This window comes from Oncorhynchus tshawytscha, linkage group LG33, assembly GCF_018296145.1.
Source record: "Oncorhynchus tshawytscha isolate Ot180627B linkage group LG33, Otsh_v2.0, whole genome shotgun sequence".
Taxonomy (NCBI): domain Eukaryota; kingdom Metazoa; phylum Chordata; class Actinopteri; order Salmoniformes; family Salmonidae; genus Oncorhynchus; species Oncorhynchus tshawytscha.
Genome location: NC_056461.1, coordinates 49,626,537 through 49,633,882, shown reverse-complemented (window position 1 = coordinate 49,633,882; position 7,346 = coordinate 49,626,537). Strand labels below are relative to the sequence as shown.

Here is a 7,346-nt window from a genome sequence, read left to right as displayed (position 1 = left end):
TCTCTCTGCTCCTATAGATAACTTCTCTCTCTCTCTCTGTCTCTCTGTCTCTATAGTCTCTCTGTCTCTCTCTGACTCTCTCTCTATCTCTCTCTCTCTCTCTCTCTCTGTCTCTCTGTCTCTCTCTCTCTCTCTCTCTCTCTCTCTCTCTCTCTCTCTCTCTATAGTCTCTCTCTCTCTCTCTGACTCTCTCTCTAGTCTCTCTCCTCTCTGTCTCTCTCTCTCTCTCTCTCTCTCTGTCTCTCTCTCTCTCTGTCTCTATTTCTCCTATCTGGGTTCTCTCTCTCTCTCTGGGCTCTCTCTCTCTATTTCTCTCTCTCTGTCTCTCTCTCTGTCTCTCTCCATCTCACTGTCTGATAACATGTTCTATTTGCAGGGCCTGTCGGGTTTTCCATCCTGTGACCAGGTGTGTAGATGAATGTGGTTCTATTTGAGTCATCACTGACACACTGAAATCTCTTCACATTTGACAGGGCCTAAACAGACGTCGTTCTATTTGACCAGGGCCTATAGAGAACAGGGTTCTATTTGACCAGAGCCTATAGAGAACAGGGTTCTAAAGTAGTGCACTATATAGAATAGGGTTCTATAGGGCCAGGGCCTAAAGTAGTGCTCTGCTATAGTCATAATGTGCCATAAATGTTTTTTTGAGGACTAAAGTAGTTTCACAATAAAATGAATGTTCGCTGATTTGGGACACATGTTCACACTCTGACTGACTCTCCAGCAGCCGACAGCAACTCTGGTCATGCTCCACGGTCGCCTTCAGCAGCTGAAAAGTTGCAATAGAACAGCCATGAATAAAGCTGACACCTTTCAGTCAGTGATTTACGTTTGTTCTATATTATACATTTCTACCTGAATGCCCATACACCAACTGTGCTGCCCAGTGTACTCACCCTTCTGCAATGTACCACTACTGAATATTTCAGATAGAAATGTCATGAATAGAGCTGAAGTGTCAGAGTTATGTTCTATATTATACATTTCTATCTGCATGCCCTGAACCACGGCGTTCATGCAGTGATAGAGCTGACCACTCTGTTTCTCTCAGTTGGTAGTAGTGTGCATTCAACACATAGTCTGTTTAGTGAGTATGTATGGTGATTTCTGCTGGGGCTTCCTGCAACATAACTGTATACTCTACAGCCACAAGGAGGCTTTGGTTAAAAGCATTTTTTACTGGACATTATGTTGTTGTTATTATTATATTATTCCATGTCAGAGAGGAATTTGCGTTCTATGTAATATATTTCTATGTGTTCGTAACAGAGAGGCCTAGTGATCATCTCTTCTACAGGTTCCAATAGAGAGTGAGATGTTAATCACCTGTAGCAACAGCCCTAGGAAGGGTATAGACTGCCCTCTGCTGGACCTGTTGGAGTACTGTTCAATTACTGCTTCCCTGACGGAGCATTCCGGACACAAATGCACCCTGGGATGTGTAGTTGTTGAAGAGTTAGAGGGACATTATGATACTAGTGATGATTCTCTCTCTGTCTCTCATTACTTTCCCTACATAACAGGTCCTGCTGTCACTGTGACCCCCGGCAACAACGTAACTGAACCTACGGTTACCGACAACAATGTAACTGAACCTACGGTTACCGGCAACAACGTAATTGAACCTACGGTTACCGGCAACAACGTAACTGAACCTACGGTTACCGACAACAATGTAACTGAACCTACGGTTACCGGCAGCAACGTAACTGAACCTACGGTTACTTGCAAATAACGTAACTGAACCTACGGTTACCGACAACAACGTAACTGAACCTATGGTTACCGCAACAACGTAACTGAACCTACAGCTACCGGCACCAACGTAACAAGCGACCTACCAGGGCCAGGAGAGATGACAACCCTTACAGCTAACTTCAGCGTCACACCAGACACCCTCACCTCCTCTACCGTACAGGAAGTCAACACCAGTATCTACTTTGACTACCTCTGTCACCCAGCTAATCAACTCAAATACACACCCGATCAGTCAATACAGAGCCGGGACCAAAGGGGTCAGAGGTCAACAGCTCCACGGACAGTCCAGTCAGAGTCCCATCCACGGCCCAATCAGGATCCACCTATCCACCCAAGGTCCAATCAGAAAAGCCCACTCCATGGAGCGTCCGATCCGATGGTGGGCAGAGGAACAAGTCTGAAGCAGAGACCTCCAGCTTTGGTGGTCAGGGAGGCCCCAGTGTTCACTACGCTAACCCCAGAAGAGCACCCTGGCTGAGGAGAAGGAAGACCACACCCTGGGGACCTCCACCACCTCCACCTCCACTCCCTCCCATGGGGAGACAGGTAGGACCACAGCCAGAGATGGTTGGTTTGTATTGGCTTCTTGTCGTTCTATTTGGTATGTACCGTAGACCACTTTTAAACAGAAAACCTCACAATATTATGATTTACAGAGGATACCGATGTCATGATTATTCCTGTCAGGTCCCAGTAGTGGTCAGAGGTACGTGGTGGTGTGGGTGCTGCTTCCTGTCCTGGCTCTGCTGCTCGTGGTAGGGTACCTCTACCGACGGTACATCATCCAGAAGAGGTGAGCGTATTTCCTGTCCTGACTCCCCCACAGCTCCATTTATTTATTTGTTCCATCAATTAATCTCTCTTTTCTACCTGCCTTTCAATCTGCCTCTTTCTCTCTCCTCCTCCTCTCCCCTCCCCCTCCCTCCCTCTCTCCCCTCCCTCCCCTCTCTCCCTCTCTCACCTCCCTTCCTCTCTCCCCTCTCTCCCTCCCTCCCTCTCCCCCTCCCCCTCCCTCTCTCCCCTCCCTCCCTCTCTCCCCTCCCTCCCTCTCCCCCCTCCTCTCTCCTCCTCCCTCCCTCCTCCTCCCTCCCTCTCTCCCCCTCTCGCTCCCTCCCACTCTCTCCCTCTCTATCCTTCTCTGCTCTCTCCCCCTCTCCCCCTCCCTCCCTCTCTCCTTCTCCCCCTCACCCTTCCCCTTCTTCCCCTCCACTCTCTCTCCCTTCCTCTTCCTTCCTTCTCTCCCTCCCCTCCACTCTCTCTCCCCCTCACCCTTCTTCCCCTTCCTCCACTCTCTCTCTCAGGATGGACCTCCCTCCCCCTTTCAAGCCTCCTCCTCCAGTGAAGTATTCCTCTTTGAGAGCTCATGACGTCCCCATGACCGACATCCTCACCTGAAGGGGAGCTGTTGTACTTGTTTTATGGTTAAATGAAACCCTCCATTGGTCCTCATTCATTTTACAGTGATACTTAATGCGCGTCCTCTGCTGTCAGAAATATAAATTAGCCTTTTACTGTAAAACCTTTTCTGTGCCAATGCTGTGTGATTTAATGGTGTCCCTTTACAAAGCTGGACTTTGAAGCCTTTTCTTCTGTTATGTTGCTCTGCGTTTTTGGTTTTCAATGAGCTTTTACCAAAGATTATGATATTTATTGTTACAATAATGTCTTGATGGTTAAACTTTGGTGTGAATTAAGGAAACGAAAAAATATTCTTTATTAAATTTGTAAATATTACATTTCCTTTTACCAGATATATTTGATGAAATAATTAAGACTGCAATTGAATGTATCCAATCTGTTTAAATAAAGATCTCGTGAAGTTTTGAATCAATGTTATTCACACCATGAATAGGTCATGTACTATACCAGCACACAAACATTCTGGAAAACAGAGAGAGAGTTCCCATCCCACTCCGGAACAGAACCGTGACATTCCGTCCTCTGAACTAGAGAGAGTTCCCATCCCACTCTGGAACAGAACCGTGACATTCTCTCCTCTGAACTAGAGAGAGTTCCCATCCCACTCTGGAACAGAACCGTGACATTCTCTCCTCTGAACTAGAGAGAGTTCCCATCCCACTCTGGAACAGAACCGTGACATTCTCTCCTCTGAACTAGAGAGAGTTCCCACTCTGGAACAGAACCGTGACATTCTCTCCTCTGAACTAGAGAGTTCCCATCCCACTCTGGAACAGAACCGTGACATTCTCTCCTCTGAACTAGAGAGAGTTCCCACTCTGGAACAGAACCGTGACATTCTCTCCTCTGAACTAGAGAGAGTTCCCATCCAACTCCGGAACAGAACCATGACATTCTCTCCTCTGAACTAGAGAGAGTTCCCATCCCACTCCGGAACAGAACCGTGACATTCTCTCCTCTGAACTAGAGAGTTCCCACTCTGGAACAGAACCGTGACATTCTCTCCTCTGAACTAGAGAGTTCCCATCCCACTCCGGAACAGAACCATGACATTCTCTCCTCTGAACTAGAGAGAGTTCCCACCCACTCTGGAACAGAACCGTGACATTCTCTCCTCTGAACTAGAGAGTTCCCATCCCACTCCGGAACAGAACCATGACATTCTCTCCTCTGAACTAGAGAGAGTTCCCATCCCACTCTGGAACAGAACCGTGACATTCTCTCCTCTGAACTAGAGAGAGTTCCCATCCCTGGAACAGAACCGTGACATTCTCTCCTCTGAACTAGAGAGAGTTCCCATCCCACTCAGGAACAGAACCGTGACATTCTCTCCTCTGAACTAGAGAGAGTTCCCATCCCACTCTGGAACAGAACCGTGACATTCTCTCCTCTGAACTAGAGAGAGTTCCCATCCCACTCTGGAACAGAACCGTGACATTCTCTCCTCTGAACTAGAGAGAGTTCCCATCCCACTCTGGAACAGAACCGTGACATTCTCTCCTCTGAACTAGAGAGAGTTCCCATCCCACTCTGGAACAGAACCGTGACATTCTCTCCTCTGAACTAGAGAGAGTTCCCATCCCACTCCAGAACAGAACCGTGACATTCTCTCCTCTGAACTAGAGAGAGTTCCCACTCTGGAACAGAACCGTGACATTCTCTCCTCTGAACTAGAGAGAGTTCCCATCCCACTCTGGAACAGAACCGTGACATTCTCTCCTCTGAACTAGAGAGTTCCCACTCAGAACAGAACCGTGACATTCTCTCCTCTGAACTAGAGAGAGTTCCCACTCCAGAACAGAACCGTGACATTCTCTCCTCTGAACTAGAGAGTTCCCACTCCAGAACAGAACCGTGACATTCTCTCCTCTGAACTAGAGAGAGTTCCACTCCAGAACAGAACCGTGACATTCTCTCCTCTGAACTAGAGTGAGTTCCCACTCTGGAACAGAACCGTGACATTCTCTCCTCTGAACTAGAGAGAGTTCCCATCCCACTCTGGAACAGAACCGTGACATTCTCTCCTCTGAACTAGAGAGTTCCCACTCCAGAACAGAACCGTGACATTCTCTCCTCTGAACTAGAGAGTTCCCACTCAGAACAGAACCGTGACATTCTCTCCTCTGAACTAGAGAGAGTTCCCACTCCAGAACAGAACAGAACTAGAGAGTTCCCACTCAGAACAGAACAGAACATTCTCTCCTCTGAACTAGAGAGTTCCCCACTCCAGAACAGAACAGAACCGTGACATTCTCTCCTCTGAACTAGAGAGTTCCCACTCCAGAACAGAACCGTGACATTCTCTCCTCTGAACTAGAGAGAGTTCCCACTCCAGAACAGAATCGTGACATTCTCTCCTCTGAACTAGATAGTAAGGTCAATGAGAGGCAATATGTCTGACAGAACACAATCTAACTTAACAGTCCTCCAAGCCTCTGAGGACCAACCTGGCACACAGAGCTGTTCTACTGTGGCAGTGTGTTAGCCCAGTGTTTCTGAAACCTAGACTTTAACTCAGGAAGCTAAGGCAAATCTTCAGATTTCAGGCTAGGTTACTCATCCCATGAGCGTGCTTTACCGAACAATATGTCTGTCTGCCTGCCTGCCTGTCTGCTTGTCTGTCTGTCTGGCTTGCACTTCAACAACAAAGGTCTCTGATGTTCACATTCACCACAGTGTTACAAAAGGCTCTAATGTCCACAGTAACCACAGTGTTGCAAATATTCATCAAACCCATTGATGAAACAGGAAACAAAACACAAACCACAGCTGTCCATCCGCCATCTGGTGTGAGTCTGGGACCACCTACACATCTCTACATTCCCCTCTGTAGACACCGTCATAGACACTGCTATGTTGACTGGTGTAGAACCACCTACATGCCTTCTACGCTAAGTTGAACCATACAGGGTTCTAAAGACTATCTTCAGAGTTAGAGCTCAGAGTTAGAGCTCATCTCAGACAGAGTTAGAGCTCATCTCAGACAGAGTTAGAGCTCATCTCAAACAGAGTTAGAGCTCATTCAGATGAGTTAGAGCTCATCTCAGAAAGTTAGAGCTCATCTCAGACAGAGTTAGAGCTCACCTCAGACAGAGTTAGAGCATTCAGACAGAGTTAGAGCTCATCTCAGAGTTAGAGCTCATTCAGAGTTAGAGCTCATCTCAGAGTTAGAGCTCATCTCAGAGTTAGAGCTCATCTCAGACAGAGTTAGAGCTCATCTCAGACAGAGTTAGAGCTAATCTCAGACAGAGTTAGAGCTCATCTCAGAGTTAGAGCTCATCTCAGTTAGAGCTCATCTCAGAGTTAGAGCTCATCTCAGACAGAGTTAGAGCTCATCTCAGACAGAGTTAGAGCTCATGTCAGAGTTAGAGCTCATCTCAGACAGAGTTAGAGCTCATCTCAGACAGAGTTAGAGCTAATCTCAGAGAGAGTTAGAGCTCATCTCAGAGTTAGAGCTCATCTCAGAGTTAGAGCTCATCTCAGACAGAGTTAGAGCTCATCTCAGACAGAGTTAGAGCTCATCTCAGAGTTAGAGCTCATCTCAGACAGAGTTAGAGCTCATCTCAGAGTTAGAGCTCAACTCAGACAGAGTTAGAGCTCATCTCAGACAGAGTTAGAGCTCATTTAAGAGTTAGAGCTCATCTCAGACAGAGTTAGAGCTCAGAGTTAGAGCTCATCTCAGACAGAGTTAGAGCTCATCTCAGACACAGTTAGAGCTCATCTCAGAGTTAGAGCTCATCTCAGACAGAGTTAGGGCTCATCTCAGAGTTAGAGCTCAGAGTTAGAGCTCACCTCAGACAGAGTTAGAGCTCATCTCAGACAGAGTTAGAGCTCATCTCAGACAGAGTTAGAGCTCATCTCAGAGTTAGAGCTCATCTCAGACAGAGTTAGAGCTCATCTCAGACAGAGTTAGAGCTCATCTCAGACAGAGTTAGAGCTCATCTCAGACAGAGTTAGAGCTCATCTCAGAGTTAGAGCTCATCTCAGACAGAGTTAGAGCTCATCTCAGACAGAGTTAGAGCTCATCTCAGACAGAGTTAGAGCTCATCTCAGACAGAGTTAGAGGGACACCCCACACAGCTCTGAGAGGCTACACTGAACACCAAACAGTAACCCACGACTACAGATGCTGGGGACCCGCCCCACACAGCTCTGAGAGGCTACAC

At 47.3% G+C, this 7,346-nt stretch overlaps 1 long non-coding RNA gene across 1 annotated transcript; it reads left to right on the top strand.

Moving 5' to 3' along the window:
• Nucleotides 1-2,197: 2,197 nt before the first annotated feature.
• LOC121841699 lies at nucleotides 2,198-3,095 on the top strand. The gene is made up of 3 exons (XR_006080736.1): nucleotides 2,198-2,307; nucleotides 2,449-2,554; nucleotides 3,063-3,095. It is a non-coding gene; the product is annotated as an uncharacterized LOC121841699 (long non-coding RNA).
• The last annotated feature ends 4,251 nt before the right edge of the window (nucleotides 3,096-7,346 follow it).